Below are 21,857 nucleotides of genomic sequence, written 5' to 3'. Positions count from 1 at the left end.
ACCCACTGAGCCATCCTGGTGCCCCTAATTTTTTTTCTTAATGTTTATTTATTTTTGAGAGAGAGAGAGATACAGAGTACGAGCAGGGGAGGGTCAAAGAGAGAGGGAGACACAAAATCTGAAGCAGGCTCCAGGCTCCAAGCTGTCAGCACAGAGCCCAACACGGGACTCAAACCCACGAACTGTGTGATCATGAAATGAGCTGAAGTCAGATGCTTAACCGACTGAGCCACCCAGGCACCCCAAAAATATTCTTTGTTTATCTGAAATTCAAGCTTAACTAGATGCCCCTTTTTAATTTTCTCAGTAAATCTGGAAGCCCTATACTAATCCATCCTTTCTATACTTTCTTCACTCTCCAGCCTAGAGTCTATAGTATGTAATTGGTAGCAAACATTTACTAACACCTCAGTTCCTCACACTCTAATTCTCTTCCTCTCCATGCTGCTGGCAACGTCTATACTTGCTCTTCTGTAGCCGGCCTGAGCATTGTTCCCTCTTTTCCATTTAAGTGTTTGGCATATGTCCCTGCTCTTGATCTCACTTTGCACACTTCTTTGTGATAGTATGCATCACAGTGTCTTCTGATCGCTCACAAATGCTGACAGTTCCCAACTTCCCACCTGCCTTAACCTTGGATCTGATTACTGACTCTTACCCAGATGCCAAGCGGACATAGCCACCAGTGTGGCCACAAATACCTCTGAGTTCATACCACCCATTCCCATCCTCCCCTGTGTCATCTCCTACATTCCTTACCATTCAAGCTACAAACTTGGGAATCTTTGACTTCTTTTTTCCCTCCTCCTCCACATTCAGTGGGTCACTGTCTCTAGCCAGTTCCTCTTCATTCTTGCTGCTGCTTCTTGCCTTCAGGCCTCAAGCCATCTTGGGTTTTGTCAGTGATTTCCTTACGAACTGGTCTGTCTGCGTTCAGTCTGGCATCTTCTAAACTATGCTCCATGTTGCTACCAAATTGTATTTCTAAAATGTAAATCTGGAGGTGCCTAAGTGGCTCAGTTAATTAAATGTCCGACTCTTGATTTTGCCCCAGGTCATGATCTCATGGTTTGTGAGTTGGAACCCTGCGTTGGGGTCCATGCTGACAGTGCAGAGCCTGCTTGGGATTCTCTCCCTCCGTCTCTCTCTCTGCCCCTCCCCTGCTCATGCGCTCGCTCTCTCTCGCGCGCTCTCTCTCTCTCTCTCTCTCTCTCTCTCTCAAGAATAAGTAAATTAAAAAAAAAAAAAAAAACCTTTAAAATGTAAACTCAATTATCCTTCAGTCTCTTCAGGAATTCTCTTTTGCATATGAAATAAAAGTCACTTTTTAGTGTAGATAGGAGCCATTCTTGATATATAACCCCACCACTATCTTTCTAACTCTCTTACAGCTTCCCTCTCTTTCATCTATTCTGAATTATGTGTAATTGCTAAAAGAGTTGCACTCCCTGTCGCCATGTGCATTCTGTTTCCTCTGCCTGGAATACAGTAATAAAGCTCTGCTTGCCCTTTCAGATTTAGTTTAAATATCTCCCTTGGCGGTGCTTCCTGACTGGTCAGTGAGAATTGAGCATCCCTTTGTGCCATCATCATTCTACATAGGATCATTGGTCTCTGCTTTTAGCCTGTGAGCTCCTCTATGACAGAGATAATGCAGTATTTATATTTGTGTGCATAGTATCTGGGATGGTCAGTGCTCAATAAATGTATATTGAAAAGACCTGTGTAAAGTGCAGGTTTGTGATCTTTATGGTAAGATGGGAACCTGGGGCTACAAACTTGAATGCCAGATGGTCTTGGTACATTCAAAAATAATAAAAATAAGGCAAGCTGAATGTTATCTAGTAAGAAGTGGTGAGGACTGTGGAAAACTAAGAATACTTGCCTTATCTACAAGGTACATTTGCTTCTCAGCTCTAACTGATATTTCCGTATGGAAATGCAGTGGGCCTACTTGCTAGATATCTAGATTTTTTTAATGTGAAGTTTCCTAAGAAGCTGTGTGAGCCAAACAAAACTTATCAGGCGTGTAACCCAGTGTGACTTCTGATCTAGAAAAGAACAGCTTAGTTTGGGTAAGGTAGGTTTTGAGAGTTTTGTTTGTTAATGCACAACCCTACCTTTGTCAATTGCTGAAATAGATGCTAAGTAAATGCATTTGGCCCTTGAATGACATAAATGTCAACTACATGGGTCCACTTATACGTGGATTTTTTTCAATAACCATAGTACAGGGCTACAAATATTTTCCTTATTAGTAACATTTTTTCTAGCTTACTTTATTATAAGATTACGGTATATAATATAAACAACATACCAAATATATATTAGTTTACTGGTATTGTTAAGGTTTCTAGTCAATAGTAGGCTGCTAGTAGTTAAGTTTTTGGGGAGTCAAGGTTGTATGTGGATTTTTGACTGCACAGGTAACAGTTAGGACCTCTAGTCCCCATATTGTTCAGGAGTCAACTTATACTCAGGTTTCCAGCCATAATGTTTGTTAGCAGAGCTTAGAGCTGCCTGCTGCACCTCTTAGAATCTGGCTTCTGTATACATGATGCCCTCCAGTATTCCTGAGCTGAACTATATTTTCACTGTGCCAGTACACTATCCTCTGGCCTTGTCCAGGTTCCTGACACCCTTGGCTGAAGGTCTTTGTGCTTTATAAAACCCCATATTAACCTTAAAGACATCTCTTCTACCAATCTGGCTTGGACATCTCAAAGCCCTGCTTCTACCACATTGACCTGCTCATCTTTATGTGTCTTTCTGACTTGAGTTATTGCTTGTAAAGAGTGGTTCTTTGCTTTAAGAAAGCCTGACCTTTTCAGCTACCATGTCATCAGTTCTAATTTAGTCTACGTCTAGTACAGGGGCCAGCAAATTTGTTTTTAAAGAGTCCAGTAATAAATATTTTAGGCTTTGCAGACCACATGGTCTTTGTAGCAAATATTGTTTGTTGCAGAAAAACAGCCATAGATAGCATGTAAATGAATGGGTGTGATTATGTTTCAGTAAAACTATATAAAATTAGGAAGCAGGCTAGATTTGACTGCAAGAGATAGTTTGCTGACTGTTGTTTTAGGATTTTGATTTCTACCTTAATACCATGTGAAAAGATGGTTGAAGATCGCATGCCACACTCCACTCATGCTGCATTAGCCACACTAGCTTTCTCTCTTTTCCTTAATCATGCCCATTCCTATCTGAGACCCTTTGCCCAGGCTGTTTCCCCTGCCTGGAATGCTTCCTCCCTCCCACCCCCAACTCTCTATTCTTGCAGGTGTCCTAAAGGCTATCTTTGACCATTCAATTGAAGGTGGCTCTCTTTTCATTATTCTCTATCACAGTATTCTCTCTGTTTCAGAGCACCTGTCACAGTTTATAATTACTTTACAATTATTTCTTTACTTTTTATCATCTCCCTCGGTAAACAGTAAGCTCCATAGGACACAGATCATATCTTTTTTTTATTCACTCTGATTCACCTATGTATCTGTAGAATCTAACAAAATGCCTTGTATACATTAACCACTCAACAAATGTTTATTGGATATATCAGTATAGATAAATCAGTCAGTGAGTCAGTCTGAATTATGATTTGCCAATATAATTGTTTTCACCAGAAAATGATAGAATAGTTCTATAGTAGTCTAAAGGTAAAACCACCAAAAAAAGTCAAAATTTTAGCTTTCTGATGAATCCAGTTATGTCCACATATGGGTTTCAGTCAATAGTAATTGTTTCCTAATATATTTGTACATTCGTGCACTGAAAATTCATACAACTAAAATGCCATTCTGTATAACTTTTTTCCCAAAGGTACAGAACGGCTCCAGCTGAATAAGTAAAACAACACCAAGTTATAGCATGAGATTTTATGTGGCATTATATCTCCTACAGGGATGTTCAAGGCTATAAGAAAAACACATTATAATTCTGTCCTTTAGGAAGAAAGGTATGTTTAGATAATAGATGAAGTAGTGACAGGAGTAAGAGGGTCAATTTTGATTCTTTGGTAGCTGTCTTCAGAATTATAGAGTTAAGCAACTCTAAATAAATTTCAAAAAGAACTCTATTAAATTAGAACACAACATAGTATCTAAGGCTACTTAGTCTCTTTGTGTGTATCTGAAAACCTTTTGTTGTACTAGTGGAGTAAAAAACCTTTAGATCAACATTGCATCTATCCACACCTAACCTGTTAAAAGAACTATTGGACTTACCTTCAGAAAAGGAAACTTATGAAGCTGCATATATTACATTATTGCCCTTTCTACTGGCAAATAAGATTTCTATCAAGTTTGAAGTCCATGTATACATATATGGCAAGAACCCACTGAACCATAGATACATCATCAATTTCTTTGGTATACCGACACTGGGCTCTGTAATGATTATGTAAATCCTTTCCCTCACCCTAATTGTAATCACTGAACTTACGAAGTAGGAAAGAAGCTATTTGAGATCCCAGGGTTGAAGCATACTATATGTTGTAAATAGAAGTGTTTCATACAGAAATAAATAAGAGGCATTCAATTATTATGAGATACGAGAAAGAATTAAAGTACCCAAATAGCATTTATTAACCAAATAGTATCCAACATAAAATGTTTTTTAAAAAATAAAGGATCTAGGTGGGTGCCTGGGTGGCTCAGTTGGTTAAGTGTCTGACTTTGGATCAAGTCATGATCTCACGGTTCTTGGGTTCAAGCCCCATGTTGGGCTCTGTGCTGACGGCTGGAGCCTGCTTTGGATTCTTTGTCTCCCTGTCTCGCTGCCCCACTTGTGCACGCGCGCTCTCTTTCTCTCTCAAAAATAAACATTAAATTTTTTTTTTTTATAAAAAATTAAAAGAAAGGATCTGGGGCACCTGGGTGGCTCAGTCAGTTAAGCATCCAACTTTGGCTCAGGTCATGATCTCACAGTTCGTGGGTTCAAGCCCTGCATCGGGCTCTGAGCTGACAGCTGAGGGCCTGGAGCCTGCTTTGGATTCTGTGTCTCCCTCTCTATCTGCCCCTCTTCTGCTTGCACGCTCTGTCTCTCTCTCTCAAAAAACAAACAAACAAACAAAATAACTAAATAAAAGATGGGGGCGCCCAGCTGGCTCAGTCAGTGGAACATGTGACTCTTGATCTTAGAGTTGTAAGTTCAAGCCCCACTTTGGGTATAGAGATTGCTTAAAAAACAAATAAATAAATAATTTAAAAAATAAAAGATGAATTTGGGACACTTACCTGTTAAATTCAGCAGCCACTTTCAGTTCAGTTGGCTATCTCCAAAATTTTTCAGATTTATCATGCAGCTCCTTCTCACAATATTTTACAGGTTCCTCTTCTTCTCAAGCATTAAATAGTAGAGGCGCTGAAATTTCAATGCAAGGACACTTTTTTCCCTCTCACGTTATTTTTCCTGGCCAATCTCAAACATGCCATAACTTTAATAAATTAGTTTTATAGTTATAGCTCCCCAATGGACATCTCTAGACCTGACTGTTCCTGTGTGTTTATGACCTATCTAATCAGCATCTTCCATGGATATGTCAAAAACACCTCAAACTCAACATTTCTGTGGCAGAGATGGCTAGTATTTGTTTGCCCCCTTCTTCCTTACTACCGGAACCTTTATTTCATTTAGTTTGCAATGTGCCTAGGTTAACAAGAAAAAATAACCTTCCCAACCTCCCTTCCTCTCGGAGATGGCAATAATATGGTGGATGTCTTTGGATGAGGTTTTCAGGAAGGCCTTTTAAGGGTGGGAAGAGACACTTAGCCTATTTTCCCTTTCCCCTTTCTCTCCTGCCTGGAACTTGGATAAAGGGAAAAAAAAAGGGCAGTAAATGGTCAAGATTGAAAGCTTCCAATCCATATATTTTTTTATTCAACATTTTAGATGAGTTGAATTCTCACCTCTTAACCAGTAATATCATTTTCCAACAAATAGAAGCCAACCACTTGCTCAACCACAATCTTCTTTCCAGTTTGAGTATGCACTCAAGTTCAGCAGAAAGAGAGCAAAGTAGAGGAAAGTGAAGTTGAAAAGTGTAAGTGAGGGAGTAGCCCACTGTTTAAAGGCTTCATTGAAGAGCCAGAAGGAACCACAAAGCAGAAAGAAGGTATAAAGAGTAAAAGGGGCCAATAAAGTAAATAGAAACCATCTATAAATATGTCTCTCTGGAGTTAATTTTGCTGCCAGAATTTTAATATGGGAGGACATCAGATCATTTTAGAAAAGGATAGGAAGCCTATAAAATGTATGACGGGAACCTTATTCAATGTTGTAAAGCTCTTAAAAGCATGTTTTGTCGTTCCACTCAATTCTCTGGGAAGAAGGAACTATTTTAGTTGATGACTGGTGGGTAGAGGGTAAAATATAACCATGAAACCTAGGTATGGCAAAGAGGTGTAAAGAAAAATGATAAACTCATAGAATATCTGGATTGAAAAACCAATCCTATACCCAGTTTGTGAATTTTCTTTACTACATACCCTTTCCTTTCTTTTCGAACAGGAAAACTTCACCTCCAGAATAATTGTTCTCTGCTTTGTAGCTTTAGCCACACTATCTGACCATTACTATGGGTAGAAGGATAATATTTACTGAGTGCCTCATATAAGCCTCATGTTTGTGGACATTTCACTTTATCCCATGTTTTCAAAAAAGTTTTCCAAGGCAATTTTCAAAACTGAGCTCGAATGGCACATTCATTCTGACTCTAAAGCAGTTTTCTTTCTAATGTGTCCTGTCTTGCAGGGGAGAGCAGAACTTTAAAGCATCAAAAAAAAAAAATTGTTTTTAATTTTATTTATTTTGAGGGGCAGGGGGTGGGGAAAGAGGATCCAAAGCAGCCTCTGTCCTGACAGCAAAGAGCCCCATGAATTCAGGAACTGTGAGATAATGACCTGACCGAAGTCGGCCACCTAACTGACTGAGCTACCTACGTGCCCCTAAAGCATCAGATTTTAAATTCAAACATTTACCAGACCTTTTTAGAAGTTTCAGTTAATTAAATTGCTATATTCTGAAAATGGGCATTCAAAAAAGGTACCATGTTTCTTAGGGTACTGGTGCTTTTTTATCTCCCAGAAAAGAATAGGCCAGCATTACTACTAGGGGAAGGAGTGAGAGTGGGAGAGAGTAAGAAAGACCAACAGACCTATAGAAACAGTGGCCTCAGCTTTTATTTTATTTTATTTTATTTTATTATTTTTATTTATTTATTTATTTATTTATTTTCTAATGTTTATTTTTGAGAGAGAGACACACACACACACACACACACACACACACACACACACACACACAGAGCATGAGCAGGGGATGAGTCAGAGAGAGAAGGAGACACAGAATCTGAAGCAGTCTCCAGGCTCCGAACTGTCAGCACAGAGCCTGACATGGGTCTCGAACTCACAAACCATGAGCTCATGACCTGATCTGAAGTCAGATGCTTAACTGACTGAGCTACCCAGGCGCCCCTGGCTCCAGCTTTTAGAGAAAATTTATAATTCAGTTGCCCAGAGAAAGTCTGGGTAACCTGAACATCGTGAAGCAAGTCTAACAGATTCCAAGGGGCAAGGGGGATGACCCACAGTTAGAAGACAACAGTTTTGTGCAAACACTGCTCCTAGAACCAGGGAATTATGAAGCTATGACTGTCACAAAGTTATCATTTCATTATTTCAGTTTTACAGATTTTACTTTGAAAAGCTTTTTTGTATAATTTGTACAGAGCCATGAAGTAACATGTATCTTGCCTTAGATTCAAGTGCTGGCTCTTGATTCTCATCAGATGAATAACTATTTCTATACCATTTGATTCAAAAATAGATGTATAATTAAACAGCTATACTAAAGAACCATCAAATAAATAACCACTTTTTAAGTTAACTTTTAAATCTAACTCAAGCTGTATTGTAATTCCTATTCTTTTTTTTTTTTAAGAACTTATTTTTAAGTAATCTCCGCACCCAACATTGGACTCAAACTCATAATGCTTACATCAAGTCTCCCACTCCACTGACTGAACCGGTCAGACACCCCTGTAATTCCTATTCTTAGGATTTTATTGTTGGTCTTTTCTCTATATTCGATTTTAATGCCTAAAAAATACTAAGTTCTAGACTATTGTCACTGGGAGTTTTAACATCTATTAGTGAAGAGGATGGAAAAAAAAGGTACAAATCTGGTACCTGGAAACCTTGAATACCAAGGCACAAAGCCTCGGGTCAAAGTTTGCCATATCCATCCTTGTCAACAGAGATGGACGAGTCCAATGGCCAAAGTGGATAAACTTTCTTTTTGTAAAGTTATTGTAACTTGGGTGGAATTGGTCTTGAAGTCTTAATCTTGCCATTTGAGTTCACAAATACTAGCAGTGTGCCTGGCTCATCACCTTGATACAGGTCACAAGTGTGGGGAGTATAGATGTTGAGTCTCTTCTTCTTCACCGTGAACTGTCAGCACATAGGCATAGCTATTAGAGGCACAAAAGGTCTAAATACCAAGGGAAGTGCTTCAATGATTATCATAGGAAAATAAGCCTAAAGTAATGCAGCATCAATATAACTACAGGTATACAGTCATAATGTATAGTGCTTATAAATCAATAAATAACTTAGTTTGGGGATTAAATACTATTTCTGATACTCCAGGTAGAGGCATTAAACAGAAAAATATAAATACGTTAGTGGCAAATGATACAGATTTTTTAAAGATGCAGAGGACATCATTATTTTTATTTCTATTGGGATACTAATAATGCCAATTACTGCTGTATAGATAATTGAAAATACAAATCATATTTATCTCAACTCACATTAACTCTTCTGCCTCCCAGGATAATCTCTCATGTTTATGATGAGAGATTTTAGTAATTAAAAACTTTTTTTCTAAGTTTTTTAACATTTATTTTTGAGAGACAGAGATAGAGCACAAGCAGGGGAGGAGCAGAGAGAGAGAGGGAGACACAGAATCCAAAGCAGGCTCCAGCCACCAAGCTGTCAGCACAGAGCCTGATGCAGGGCTCGAACTCATGGACCCCAAGATCATGACCTGAGCTGCAGTTGGCCGTTTAACCAACTGAGCCACCCAGGCACCCCCAAAATTTTTTTGCTATTCAGTGATGTTATTACTTTCTACAGTTTCTTTATTCCTTGATATACTACGACTTATGCTAGAGGTGCTTGCTTTTCTTACTACCTATTATGAATTCCCCTTTTCAGTTTATTTTCAACTAATTATTAGATAGCCTGCTTTTTATTGTCCATATGCATTAAGTAGTTAGCAGGTACTTATTTTTTTCTGTTTTTGTTTAAGTAATCTCTATACCCAACATGAGGCTCAAACTCACAACCCCAAGATCAAGAGTCACCAGGTGCCCCAAGTTAGCAAATACTTACTAAACATCCACTTGCTACCCAACAGTAGGCTAAGTTCTGGGAATATAGCAGTAGACAAGGCAGACGTGGTCCCTGTCTGTCCTCATGGAGCAAACCTTACTATCTAGTCACAAGATCTGTTTCCAATAAGCCTTTCGTTGATGCTTCATTATTCAAGACTCTTCTCTCATTTCTTATTCATTTATTCATACAACAAACAGTAGTGAGTATCTGTATGGACCCAGGACACCATGACGATATAATTGAGAAAACAGACATAACCTAAATTATAGCACTGTCATTAAAGTAATGCAGTGGTAGCATGAAATATATACATTGAAAATAGAAAAGGCAGATCAACAGCTCTGGATGGAAAAGAGAATATTCAAGCAGAATTAAAGATTAGTAAGCAAAGAAGACGGAGAAGGACTCTTGAGGCTGAGGAAGGAGCATTTGGAAAAAGATAAGGAATGACATGTTCAATATGCTATTCTCTGTAAGAACTTCATTGTAGTTAAGTATAAAGGACACAAAGTGCCATAAAAGGAGAGGAGTCTCTCAAATGGGCTAGAGCCAGATTGTGAAAGGTTTTGCTCACGACTGCCTTGGCATGTTGGAGTCATTGAACACATCTTATTAACTTAAGGGCTTAAATGAGGAAGAGTGAAAAATGTTCATGTAACTGTGTTTCACTTCCTTCTAATTGCTCATGGGGTTCACCAGGTGCTTCTTCCTGACTTTAACTGAATAGTTCTGCTTGCCATACAAGACTCGTTTGCATTTTAACTCTCATGTAATACTTAAACACTATTGCAGTTATCACAGCTTTCTCACAAACCAAGTAATAATAGGCACAATTTGAAATTTGAAATTAGATTTACTTTTGTTCTTACTAATAAATTGTTTGAATTTAAAATGATATATTCATTTCACACAACTAATCTCTTCATTTAGCATACAAATACTTTGAAAGTAAAATCATTAAATACTTTGATGTTGGTTATAAAACAATACTCAGGTAGCTTCTTCCTGCTATTTCTCTTTTTTTTTTTAAGTTAAAAGTCTATTTTGAAGAGATTTTTGCCACACATATAAATGCCAAAGCAGGGAAAAATGGTTTAAAATACCGTTAAACTAGGGGCGCCTGGGTGGCTCCGTCGGTTAAGCAACTGACTTCTGCTCAGGTCATGATCTCGCAGTTCATGGGTTCGTGCCCCGTGTCAGGCTCTATGCTGACAGCTCAGAGCCTGGACCCTGCTTCGGATTTTGTGTCTCCCTCTCTCTCTGCCCCTCCCCCTCCTCATGCTCTGTCTCTCTTGTCTCTCAAAAATAAATACACGTTTAAAAGAATTTTTTTTAAAAAAATAAAATACTGTTAAACTAAATAAAAGCAATGAAGCTTAAACCAATAGTTATTCTTATGGGAGGCACCAAGTCAATACTTATCCCATTCTTGAGAAGAAATATCTGAATGCAGGATGTTTGTGGTTTTAAAGTAAGTCTTTCCTTAAGTTCAGGAAACATATTAAGTACTTACTCTATGCCTAACTTCATTTTAGTCACTAAAAATATAAAAATGAGTAAAACATGCTTCCTGCTCTCAATGGACTTGTCATCTACTGAAATGTTAAGTTGAACCATATGAAATTGCTTTTTTTAGGTCAAAAATGGTCAAATACCAGTTCAGCCTAACATGTATATGTAAACAGATTTTCCATGATAGAGATAGGAACGAGGTACTACACACACTGAGAAAGTGCTTCATGCTGCCTAGAGCATTCAGTGAAAGCTTCCCAAAGGAGATGACATTTGAGCTGAGTTTTAGAAAATGATTGGGAGTTCACTGTGTGTTTACAGGAAGCGAAGAGAATGAGGGCATTCCAGAAATAGGAAACAGCATGTGCAGAGTTGTTGAAGCGAGAATGAGCCTAGCGCATGTGGGAAATTGCACATAGTTCAGACTGGTTGCAATGCCAGATATGTTGGGGGTGACAGGAGACGAGGCAGGTGAAGTAAGCAGAGGGCAGATGGTGGAAGGTTGGATGTTTTAAGCCAAAGAGCTTGATTTTATCCTTGAAATTGGTGAGATGTCTGTAATCTAGGGAGTGTGCAAGGCAATCTGTCAGGAGTCAGAAAGAAAATATTACTAGTTATGTGTATATATTTTTAAGTTTACTTATTTATTTTGAGAGAAACAGAAACAGCACAAGCAGGGGAGGGCAGAGAGAGGGAGAGAGAGAGAAGCCCAAGCAGGCTCCATCATGCCAGCACAGAGCCCAACATGGGGCGTGAACTCCTAAAACCGTGAGATTGTGACCTGAACCAAAACCAAGAGTCAGACACGCAACCAGCTGAGCCACCCAGGTGCCTCTACTTCATGTATATTTACCTTTGCCTTATCTTTTTCAAATTTCCAATTAAATAGGGGTTATAGGGGGCGCCTGGGTGACTCAAGTTGATTAGGCATCTGACTCTCGGTTTCAGCTCAAGTCATGATCTCAGTTCGTGAGTTTAAGGCCCACATCAGGCTCTGTGCTGACAGCATGGAGCCTTTTTGTGATTTTCTCTCTCTCTCCCTCTCTCTCTGCCCCTCCACTGCTCTCTCTCTCAAAATAGTAAATAAATAAACTTAAATAGGGGTTATAATGTATATAATTCTTAATGCAGTACTGGATGTGAATAGTGTATAAATAAATGTACATGTATTATGGTGTGTTACAGATTGAATTGTGTTCCCCAAAATTCATGTTGAAGTTCTAACCCCTAGTATCTCAGAATATGACTTTGTTTGGAAATAGGGTACTTGCAGATGTAATTAGTTAAGATCACACCAGAGTAGTGTGGGCCTCTAATCCAGTATAACTGGTGTCCTTATAAAATAGATCACGCCACATGAAGATGGAGGCAGATGTTGGACTGATGCTTCTACAAGCCAGAGAACTCCAAGGTGGCCAGCATATCATCAGAAGCTATGGGAGAAGCATGAAACAGATCTTTCCCTCACTGCCCTCAGAAGGAACAGGTGGTGCTGACACCTTGATCTCGGATTCTAGCCTCCAAAACTGTGAGACAATTTTCTCTTGTTTAAGCCATCTAGTTTATGGTACTTTGTTATGGTGGCCTTTGAAACTAATACATGGTGCATGGTCGAAAAGTTTGGAGACCCCAGTTAGAGAATGAGAGCCATGGAAGAATTGGTATATGCTTAAGAGTCCAAACTACATATGTCCTGTCTTTATTCATTTTCTATATTTAATAACTTATTTTAGGGCACCTAGGTGGCCCAGTTGGTTAAGCATCTGACTTCATTCATGTCATCATCTCACAGCTCATGAGTTTGAGCCCTGCATTAGACTCTGTGCTGACAGCTCAAAGCCTGGAGCCTGCTTCTGATTCTGTATCTCCGTCTCTCTCTGCCCCTTTCCCCGCTCAAGTTGTGTGTCTCTCTCTCAAAAATAAATAAACATTAAAAAAAAAAAACTCTAAAAAGTAAATAACTAAATTGAACAGATTTCTTAGCTTATCAGTACTTCTATTAAAGGCACTATAGTAGAAAACAATGTGTTCATCTTTGTGTTTGGTGTAGTTTATGTTAAAGGAAGGAGGAATTAGGAAATACTTGACTTAGTATACTTTAGTTCAAAACAGGGCCAGTTTTAGGGAAAAGATTTATATTTAAGAACCCCATTAGGCAGAAGTGGAGCCAAAATCAGAAATAGGGTCCTACCAACAGAGGTCATACCTGTGAACAGTCTGAGAGTTTATCATCAGTGCTGAGAGGACTGTAGGCAAAGCATATATTATTCTAGCTGTGTAATTTTCAAGTGCTAAAGACAACCTGTCCTTTTTATACAAGTTATACATTAGTCATGTGTGTGAGATTCCAAAATAGTATGATTGAGACAGTTTTCAAGGACAGGGGTAACACCTTAAACTCAGATGTATCTCTTTAGAACCTGTGTGTGGGTCAGCAAAATCTGGAAGTCAGCAGTACATTAATTAAATAGCTTATTATTTAATAGTAGCTAATCTATTAATATAAAACCCAGGTTAGTAGATATTAATTAATATATTAGCTAATTATTATGTTTCTATAGTAATACCAAATGTATTTACACATTAATGAATTTAACATATATATAAATATTTTGTTATTTTAGGTCTTTGTTGGCCATGGAATATTTGATCATTTTTGGCCTTATTTATGCAAGTCAGTGAAAACATTTTGAAGTCCTACTTTTTAAAAAATTCAAGTGTATTTATAATAGCTGTGCCATCCTTTAGACTTTTTAAAGTAATAGAATCATTTCTTCAAATAAACTCTTGTGTGGAAGCCCAGTATGCTCATAACTGCATTAGCAGTGTACCCATTATAGAGGACTGGCCATTTATAGAAATATATCCTCATGTTTTAAATCTTGTTTCGTATATCTAGTCTGGAAATTCTGTACTTTGTGGATATATTTTCTATATTCACTAATTTGTTAACAGAATGAAAAAGAAATTATATAGAAGAGGATAATAAATATGCTACTGACCTATGATCATAGAACCTGTGCTTGGAGTTGCTATCCAGTAGTGGAACTAGATTTGTAAGAATACATCCATCATCTCTAGTTTGGACCCCTTTGTAACCAGCACTGCAGTCTGTGACCTATAGCTACTTGGTCCAGAATATAATGTCTACTATCCCTAGAAACACATTTCTCATTAAGGAACTTCCTTTTTGTGCTTCCACTACTGTTCTTTTAACAGTTTCTGTTTTTGCTCTATTCAGCTACACCTTTGCCACCTTTGGACTCAAAAACCTGTTTGTCCAGTTCAATAAATGTTTTTTTTTTTTTCTCTCTCTCTCTCATTCATGACTTATATTGTAAGCTCATAAATATTTGGTACTGTATATACTTTTTGTATGTTTAGATTGTTATAAAAACTGGCACCATATGGAGAAGTTGGGCATTAGCAGTGGAGTCTTTCAGAATTAAGAGTTTTTGCCTTCATGGTATTTATCACATGGCTATTTTTAAAGAACAAAATAAGTCAGGTAGCCAATCTGACTGCCAGTAAATTGCAATTCAGACTTTTCCACTTTTGTCTAAAATATACATATAAAAAGATAGAAACGGAGTATAATTTGATCATCAGTGAATCTTTTCAATAAAAATATACCCAGAGTCTTTATTCTTTTTTTGTTGTTGTTATTGAAGTATAATCAACATACAGTGTTACATTAGTCTCAGGTATACACTATGATTCCACAGTTCTATACATTACAGCCCAGAGTCTTATATCAAATAATGTTTATTGAGACCCTACCATGTGCTCATTATGCTAAGCCTTGGGAGGTAGACAGCAAGAAGTCAGATTCAGTATACAGTGGCAAATTAAATGAACATGATCCTGGCCTCATGGCATAGATATATTACAAATACACATATATACACACACAAAAAAATATACTAATATAATAAGTATAGTATAATACTCTGATACAAGTTCTGAAGGAAATAAACAGAGTTCTTCAGTGGGAGTAAAAGAAGTTACTTTAAATAAAACAGTCAAAACAGGAATGTGAAGTGAAAAGAAAGCATTCTAAGCAGAAAATAGCTTGTGCAAAGGCCTTGAGGCCCACTAAAGTACTGGGCTTATTCAAGGAACAAAACCTTAAGTTCCATGAGGAAAAGATTTTTTTCTTTTGTTTAAAACAACATATGTTATGTAACAATCACTAAAGAAATATTTGTGTACAACTGAATGAATATCTGTATACCTAGGATTTAGTGAGTGCAAGTTGAGGTTGAAGAGGTAGGCAAAGATCAGCTATGCCAAGCCTTGTTAAAAATTGAGGGACCTAATTCACATTTTATAAAGGTCACTCACAACTGTGAGAGGAACTGTTTGGTAGAAGAAGGGAGACCCAGGTTCATGATGCAGTGGAGGTAGAGACAGTGGACCAAAGAAATCAGTAAACAACTATGTTAGAGCCAAGGTCAATGGGTTTAACTTCCTGCCCACTTCAGCAGCTTAGCAAAGTGATTGTGTCCAATATAGATCTTTATACCCCTGGAACTCCCATAGCCCTTCAACCCCCAGACCAAGCCTGGAAAGAAATTAACCTTTAGCTGAGAATTTAATCAAGCCCTTAAAGAAAGTAATTTCAGAGTTTCTCCTGAGTCTTTGTGTAATTAAGGGAATGACCATCTTAAATGAAGTCACAAGGACGATCAAGAATATAGATTATTTTATAACTGCCTTGGTTTATGCCCAATGAGTATTTCTTTTGAAGAGATTTTACCACACATACAGAAGCAAAAGCAAGGTACAATCATTTTTGGAATAGTGCTAAGCTAGGGGCCCCTGGGTGTCTCAGTCGGTTAAGTGTCTGACTCTTGGTTTTGGGTCAGGTCATGATCTCACCATTTGTGATTTCGAGCCCCACATTGGGCTCTGCGCTGAACGTGCAGAGTCTGCTTAGAGTTTCTCTGCCCCTCCCTTTCTCTCCCTCTCTCTCAAAAAATAAACATAAGAAAGTTTAAAAAATAGTGCTAAACTAAATAAAGCCATGATACTAAACTAATGGTTATTCTTAGAAAAGGCTTGCCTCTCTCACACTTCCTGTGGCAATGTTGCAAGGAAATAGTTGTTTTCATGGAGACTCTACCTGTTGTTCTAGTCAGTGGCCAATAGAATTGAGCCTAGGGACTGGCAGAGAAGTGTCTGGGATGCTAAGGAGCAATTGCTTGGTGGGTAGCTTAGAAGGACATTAAGACAAAGCCTCTTTTCCCCCAACATATACTAAAAATAACCTTGACCAGAGCTGTGAGGCTGACAGTTGTTTTATAACATTGATTAGCACATAGGTTCTCAGTGAATCAGGATTTGCTACCTCACAGGGTTAAGTAGCCTGTTTCACTTTTGTATTGATCTAGCCATTAGAGTTACTTCTTTCATTGAGCCAACGCTTTTCCACCTTTATTCCCACCTGTTGTATGTAGTTTTACTCTCTCGATCTCTAGCAAATAAGGCTGATCACTTTTGTTGGAATTTTAAGATTTAATTTATTTTGGAATGGCTGCCTGGGCTACTTTTAATCCTCTAGTATATTACAAGAGAAAATGAATCAGTGGCAAGAATTAAACTTACAAGATGCAGAGGACAAAGTGCCGCCTGTGAAGGTAAATTTTGTCTTAAGATTTGCCAGTCCCTGCAGCCCTTTTAATGAGGCAACTCAGTCTACATCTGTCTAGCCAAAATAAGTAAAAAACAGATCATTGCCCTATTCCCTTCCCCTCCTCCATTCCTAAGCCACATACATAACTGGTAGAAAATTACCAAGATCCCCCATTGAGTTGTAAGGTACCATCCTTCCACAGCCTTGACTTTGGCTGTCCCTTTCGCTGCACTCTCCCTCTGTGTATTCTATTCAGTCTCCTGCCCTCCTTCTTCAGCAGCTATTCCTCCACCCGTTTTGCCTCTTCCAGAAATGTAACCTTTGTGCCATACTCGTCATCTTATAGTTTAACCCCTTTTTAAGAAAAAAGTTCCTTTATCCTCATTGTATCTGGGCCTCTTGGAGAAGAGAGAAATACGCACTGTCCCTCAGCCAGTTTGTACCAGAAACAGTAATACAACATGTATAGTCAACTGTACAAACATGTTAAGTTTGGAAAACAGGGAAAAGTAAACATCTATAATCATACCATACTAACACAAATCCATTCATCTGTTTATTTATACGCTTATTCATTCATTCAAGTCACCAGATATTTACTGACTACCTATTATGGTAGTAACTGCCATGCCTTGTAGGGAATTATGTTCTGGTAAGGGAACTGTAGCTAAGTAGAAACAACCACTAAAATACCACTGTTTCGGTATATTTTTATTGGATCTTAATCTTACAGTTTTTCTAATACATTGCAATTATACAGTCTATACAGTCTTGCATGCTTTATTCTACTTTTTAACTTACAGCACATGACGAGAGGGGCAAAACTATTTATTCAGTATTTTTGCCTGTCAGGAATAAGATCCTATTTTTTTTTTTTTTAATGTTTATTTATTTTTGAGACAGAGACAGAGCATAAGTGGGGGAGGGACAGAGCGAGAGAGGGAGACACAGAATCTGAAGCAGGCTCCAAGCTCTGAGCTATCAGCACAGAGCCTGATGCAGGGCTTGAACTCACAAACCGTGAGATCATGACCTGAGCCGAAGTCAGTCGCTCAACTGACTGAGCCACCCAGGCACCCCAAGATCCTATTATTTTTAACCTGAGTCTGCAGTTCATATAGGAGGCCCTGTTCCTGATCTGCTTCACAGAGCCTATCTCTAGCTATACTGTTTGTCCACCTTATAACTGGGTGAGCTTTGGGTAGATAGGTACTTCTCACTGCCCAGCAGTCTTCAATAAGGGTGCCAGTTGAGCTCACTCTTATTTAATTGGAGGCTGGGGCAGAATAGGCATCAGTCTGTGAAGAGGATCAGCCCTGGGCCAGCTATTTCAGTTCCTTACAGATCAGCGTGTGTGTGGATGATAGAGGTCTCACGACTTGAACCATAAGACAGTGATCCTGTGGATGTTTTCTCATCTCTTGACTCGACTCTTCTTCCTTTATTCCTCCTTCCTTCCTTCCTTCCTTCCTTCCTTCCTTCCTTCCTCCCACAGTCTTATTCTTTTACCTCTTCTTCTCCCAGATTTTCACAAAAGACTACTTGTTTTTTTTCTGGAATGCCACCTCTCCACATGGAAAAGTGAAGGCCTAGTTCATTTGATTTCTTCTTGTAGTTTTACTCTCAGGAATAGAGAAGGGGGAGGGAATAGGGCAATGATCTGTTTTTCACTTTTTTTGGCTAGATAGCTACAGATTCAGTTACCTCATTAAAAAGGCGGCAGTGACTGGCAAATCTTAAGACAAAACTTACCTTCACGTGGGGCACTTTGTCCTCTGCATCTTATAAGTTTAATTCTAGCCACTGCTTCATTTTCTCTTGCAGTATATTAGTCTTACAAATTTCATAGCCTCAGGTGTCCATTTGGGGTCTGTAGCTTTAGCCCTTGCCTGGTTTCTGCTCTCTTTGTAGTTAGAATCATATTTTAATATAACTAAATCATACCCCAGTATTTTTTTTTTTTTTACAATTCAGTGGTTTTTAGCATATTCACAAAGTTGTGCGACCATCACCACAATCTAAGAACTTTGTCATCACCTCAGTAAGAAACCACACATCCATTAGCTGTCACTCTTCATTTCCCTTACTCTTCTGCCAGCCCTAATTAACCACTCGTCTATTTTCTGTCTCTGTAATCTGTCATTTCTACTGTTGGTAGAGAGGATAAGTGCAGATGGGGAGAAAGGTGAGCTCTGGTTCGGAAGTGAGCTTCTGCTTCTGATTTCTGCTTATCTGCCATCCCCCAAACTTGAAGTTAAATAAAACTCCTTGCCTCTTTGAAGATGTTCTTCCAAAGATTTCCATCTGATCTCCAAAAGATAATTATACGTAATATCTGTAAACGTAAATATATTCCTAAATGTACTCTTATTTCATAAGTTTAATCTTATTTCTTGTGAATGAGTGATCCTAGTGCACACACATGCACACACACTCACCTGGCCTCTATATTTCAAAGCCTTCTTCAAAGCCAGACAAAGCCAGACAATGAAGGGCATCATGCCTCAAACACTGTCCCCTAATTTCCTGATTCCTAGGTTTTCCAAATCAGGCTGCCATGCTTATAGCTTGGTGATTTTTAGATATCTCACAATACTAAGTAACAGTAAAGAGTGGGAGTCAGTAGAATGAACCATGGGGAATGACTTGGGGGAAACACCCCTTCTCTGCTGTGTATACAATTAGAATTGACCAGGGAGAGACAAAGAGGGGTGGCAGGGCAGTATGAGAAGGCTCTTTAGCAGTTATCTTTTCCAGCTAGAGCATCTTGGCCTACCTAGCATCCCCACCCCTCCAGAGTGGTCCTTTGTGATGTCTAAGCTCCCCTTAACTACCATTGGCTGCAGTGAGTGCCCTGCTGACTAAACAGAGCAGAAGGGGTGTGACTCCCCATTGTTCTGGGAGAGGTATATATACAGAGGACAAACTCCTGGGGTTAGACAACTGAGAGGCTGCAAGATGGCAAAAGTGGTGAAGAAATCATGGAAACCACAAACCACAAGCACCAAGCGGTGGAAGAAGAGGAAGACCACCTCTCAACCCGGATCAAGAGGCATTAGCAAGGTCAGATGACCCTACCCAAGCTTCTCTTCCTTTTCCCCATTTATGTTCCCCCTACCCCACCAGTCCCCTCCCCAGATAATCCTGCCTCTGCCTGGCACAAACCTCCTCCTTAGCTCTCCACTTTCCACCCAGCCCCCATTCCCTTGTCCCAACCCAGTCTCTGGGCTCACCTTGTTGCCTTACCAGGTGCTAAAGACATACAAGAAGATGAAAAGATCACTTCACATGAGTTTAAGAAAAAAATACTCTCCTAAAGTTATAACTACTTCAAGAAGAAAGAAGAGAGCAAGGAGGGCCAATTAGTTTCACCCATAGACTGAGCCAAAAGCAGCCAGGCCAGACCCAACGGACTCTATAGAACTACACCACTCCAAGACAAGACCGGTGGAAACACTACATACAGAGCAAACTTCAGAGACCTCAGACGGTCTGCCTCTAGAGTCCTGGCTGCGGAGAAGTGGCCAACTGCGTAGAGACTGATACAGATGCTAATATGAAACATGGAACACAAATGGAGGTGATTAAAATAAAACCAACAGGGTGTAAGAAGCCCCTCCAAAAAATAAAATCAGGCATTCTGCGTAGAAATGAATCGTGTTGCATTACTGCTTAAGATTGTTCCTCAGAATAAGAGAGTGAAATGACAGAGAGGTTTAGCATCTTTGTTGTAAACCAAGCCCTTGGCCCCCTGATGTCTGCCTGAGGAGAAATGTACATACAGCTTACCAGGGATGGAAAAATGCCCTTTACACCAGAGTCTCTATCCATGGCAGATGAGTTTAACAACTTCCCTAATTCCTTCCTTCACCTATATATGGGTGAAAATCAGCAGAACATAGCAAATGCCCATGCTCACTCTAATAGACTTAAAGGCAAGGGGGACCAAAAAAAAAAAAGCAAAGATGTCCCTAGGAGTCTCTAACTTTGTCAGTCATGATTCACAACTGAACTGCTCAGGTCACTTGGGAATAATTTAGTTGGAAGTTGAAGGTCCCTGAGCTTCACTGGCTCCCTCATCCTCTATTGACCTTCTGGTGAATTGTAACAAAGGACAGCAGCACCAGGCCCAGACACCAGGAGAGGGTACTCATGTGGCCACATCAAGCAGAGGCCTCACCAGATACTCATCTCTGGAATGATTCTGCCCAGCTTCCCCAGTCTCACCCTGCCTCTCAGTCATTCATACCCTTTAAAACCCAGAATGGAGCACTCACTCAGTGTGCCCTGCAGAGTCAGAGTTTAAATATTTTCTAAGGCTATAATTTCTAACTTATTATAAATATTGATATTTAAAATAAACTTACATTAGTCACTTTTTTTTAAATCTGCAGTATTTCCAGATAAATTCTACCCCTCTTTGCTATGGATTTAAGCGTGGGAGGTGCCACCAGACAGGGTTATTATTTGGCCTGTATTTTTCTCAGAAAACTTTGAATCTGCTTAAGTATTTAAACAAGCATATGGTGAGACCATTCTTCGCCATGCCATATGAATGAGATGATTTTTTTTTGTACATTCTTAAAGGCTACTATTATCTGATACTGGCCTGAACCATAATGACAAGGGCAGTCTGTGCACTCTGTGCTTGCAAGATGTGCTAGCTGCAAGCTGTACCTCAGCAGTAGAGCTTATTCTCTCTATATCCATAGAGCGAATATCCATAGTTTATCCATAGTTTATCCATAACTAATTGTATGGAGTTTAAAAATCAGATGTCCAGTGTTGAATAGCATCTTTTGTGAACAGGAATGTTTTGACCATATTTTGCGAGTGAAAAATAACACAGGTGTTATCTATATCGATTAGCTGAATATTTTTTATTTATTTATTTTGAAAGTGTGATGGGAGGGGCAAAGAGAGAGAGAGGGAGAGAGAATCCCAAGCAGGCTGCACACTGACAGAGTGGAGCCCAATGCGGGGCTCTAACTCATGAACTGTGAGATCATGACCTGAGCTGAAATCCGAGAGTCGAACGCTTAACCAACTGAGCCACCCAGGTGCCTCTAGATTAGCTGAAATTTAAAATGCTGATGGCATAACATTGAAAACAGTCTCTCCTTCATCACCTTTGGCCCTTTCCAAATTTTTTTTATTACATTTAGAACAAGTTCCTTTGTCTCTGGAAAGATGGATTCACAGAAAACTGACAGCATTAGTTGCCTCTAGGAAAGGAAACTGAGTAGCTGGCACTGGTGTGGGAAGAAAATTCCCATTGTCTGTCCTCTTGTGTCTATTGAATACTAAGC

At 39.1% G+C, this 21,857-nt stretch overlaps 2 long non-coding RNA genes across 8 annotated transcripts in view; both read left to right on the top strand.

Moving 5' to 3' along the window:
• Positions 1-21,857, top strand: part of LOC125152700 (uncharacterized) — a 154,116-nt gene that overhangs the window by 4,253 nt on the left and 128,006 nt on the right. For all 7 annotated transcript variants that reach the window (XR_007147284.1, XR_007147280.1, XR_007147285.1 and 4 more), the window contains exon 3: positions 12,260-12,441. This is a non-coding gene — a long non-coding RNA (uncharacterized LOC125152700). The remainder of the gene's footprint in view (positions 1-12,259; positions 12,442-21,857) is intronic.
• On the top strand, positions 17,515-20,195 carry LOC125152694 (uncharacterized). Its single transcript, XR_007147272.1, has 2 exons — positions 17,515-19,611; positions 19,798-20,195. It is a non-coding gene; the product is annotated as an uncharacterized LOC125152694 (long non-coding RNA).

Source organism: Prionailurus viverrinus, chromosome A2 (assembly GCF_022837055.1).
Source record: "Prionailurus viverrinus isolate Anna chromosome A2, UM_Priviv_1.0, whole genome shotgun sequence".
Lineage (NCBI taxonomy): Eukaryota > Metazoa > Chordata > Mammalia > Carnivora > Felidae > Prionailurus > Prionailurus viverrinus.
This window is presented reverse-complemented; position numbering and strand designations above follow the sequence as displayed.